The sequence below is a fragment of the Phragmites australis genome, chromosome 3, assembly GCF_958298935.1.
Source record: "Phragmites australis chromosome 3, lpPhrAust1.1, whole genome shotgun sequence".
Lineage (NCBI taxonomy): Eukaryota > Viridiplantae > Streptophyta > Magnoliopsida > Poales > Poaceae > Phragmites > Phragmites australis.
This window is the reverse complement of record NC_084923.1, coordinates 24036477-24039214: the sequence shown is the minus strand read 5'-3', so window position 1 is coordinate 24039214 and position 2738 is coordinate 24036477.

Genomic DNA, 2738 nt, shown 5'->3' with positions numbered 1-2738 from the left:
GGTGTTGTTGAGCAACAGTGCTTCTGTTCCGCTACTGATATCTACATAGAAGACATTGTATGTCAATTACTGTAAGAGTTAACACTTGTTATATAAAAGTATTGCTTTTGTTACTTCACATGTAACGTTCTTATATGTGTTGAACATCCTGGGCACACATAAGTCAGATATGATTTTGTCTGTTAAAATCGGGTGTGACAGGGAAGTATGACAACTTTCGGATATAAAAAATTATGTTCGATATGGTCGACTTCAAGATAGCGTACAACGCCATCTTAGAATGAAGAATCTGGTCAAGGTCATGGCTGCCATGCACTAGACTTACTAGTGCGTGAAGATCCTAGGATGCGAAGGGGACATTATCATCTAGGGTTGCCCTAAGGCCGGTCTCAGCTGCAACTAGCGAAGTCTCGATATTGCCTCTCAACACTAACCCAGCATGGAACCCAAGAGCTCAAGGATCAATGTGGACTAGAATCCTGCATTGTGACCGCAGCCACAACACCTCAATGAGCAAATCCAATAACCTGGGGATCTGGTTTCACGACTAGTTTGAAACCCATGTAATAGCTCTACGCTACCTCAGAAGCAATAGGGTCCCTACTTATCAGCATAATCTAGTCTGTGTCACTTAGGTCTAAGATATTAGGTCTACAATAGCTTGTGGGTCATCAATTAGCTCTATAAATTCCAAGTGTAACTACTAAGAGTATATTCGTAATAATAAAGATCATGTTGCCTAGGAAGTCGCTTCAATTCTTTTTGTACCCTACTTGTCTTCTCGTGCATCCTACTGCCTGACAATGTGATAAGTCGCCTCTCGGGTCCTTCATCCCATGTGTACACCTAGGGCGGCGTAAAGGTTTTCTCGACCCAAAGGCAATATGAGCTCTCTTCACTTTATTATGTTTCTTATTTTTCAGACTACCTACCTAGAAAATCTTCCCAGACAGACAGTCCAGGCTTAATAAGTACTTAGTACTGGAAACTGAAAATAACATATTGTGCATGTTCTAATAACCAATTCTAACAAGAAGAGAAGGATCATTACGTTGCGACTTTGGGGTTGCAAAAAGGCTCCTTATCGTGTTCCACGAGTGACCGGGGGCTATGACACCTTCCACCCAAGCGAACCTAAGGCTGGTCATAATAAGCGCTCTGACTAGCGACTAACGCGTCCTAAACTAATTAAAGGAAGAAGTAAGGAAATCATGATATGTTGTTAAACACATCCATCACTGGGTACCCTCATCGAATGCAAAGCATTTAAGATAAAAAAAATCCTAGAAGTCTAACAAGCTATAGAGTTCTTTATTACAGACTGCATGATAAAATTTCTACGGCAAGGACCCAAGTAAAAAGTCGATTGCATCCACAAAAGCTTTGGCTGGCCTGAGAACCTCCTTCACCTTTTGTGTTGACTCCTCGTTGTTTGGGTAGTGTGCCTTCAATATATCCAATACGAGGGCAACTGCTTCCTCCACACCCCCGCTTGGCTTGGAGGAAGATGTGCTCGGCAAGTTTGGTCGATTGGGTTGCCAGTCCAGTTGCATCAACATCTCCCACATCAAGAGGTACGTCAAGCTATTTCCAGACGGTGGACATTTGGGCCCTCTCCTGGGCCATAGTGTCGTGGGTCTCCGAGAGTTCTGCAGAACATCATGTTCGAAACAACAATGAAGGGGTGACGTATCTGGGCTGTCGGAGGCTTACCCTTCGTCCAGCCCTCCTGCTCCACACACGTCATTTCCTTCTTGATGACCTCCTGAGTAATCTAGTGGCACAGCTCAACAACCTCCTTTCAAGTTTGGCTACTCGGGCGATAGCCTTCTCGGTCTGGCCATAGAGCTTATGCAACCGCGATGTGAACAACTACAAAACATCAGGTTAGTACCTGTTATGTCATCAACTAAATGGCTATTTTGTGGGGAAATGCTTACCCTAAAGAAGGAGGTGAAGGTCGAATCTGGGTCATGATGAACCAGACCTTGGACGATCTCTCTATGTCATGTCCAAAGGCAGCCTGGACATCCCTCTCACGAGTATCGAGGGTGCCAAAACCTCTGGTGTTGCGACCTCCACTTCCTGCCTATTGATGGGTAATGCTGGGGCTCACCAAGCTTGCTCCTATCTCCCTCGAAGGAGGTCACATCCAGGATCTAAGGAGGTTGAGACTTAGGGGTTGGTGGCGGTGCTCCGAGCAACCTGTGAGAAAATGATCAGAATATTATGCTCCCATTAACATAGGAAGGATGTCCATAGTGACAATGCATACTTGGGTCACTTCCTGACCAGTGAGGGTCTCAGTGGGAGTATTATGGAGGCTGGCTTCTTGGCTTCCTTCTCGGGGTCCCCTCCTCCTATCCCCGCCTCTGGCGCGGTTGAGGTTGCGGTGCTTGATGTGCCCACGACAATGATTCCCTTTCCACGATCTTAGGCCAGTGCCTAAACGTACTCCAAGTCAAATATCACTACTACAAAAGGCTTTGGCTAAATTCTTAAACTTACCGAAGTCAGGGCTGGTGCTTCAAGTGATTGGGTCGTGGCCAGATCCATAGTGGTCGTAGTAGGGATCGGATCTTTGACTATCAGAGCTAGTGCTGGTTCTACGGGAGAAGGATTTAGGCCCAAGACTTTAGGGGTTGTGGGTTAAATAAGAATTGTGGGAGCATAAGCAGGTGGTGTCAGTGGCCTAGAGCCACCAAATGGCGAGTCGACATCCCCAAAAATGTCATCCT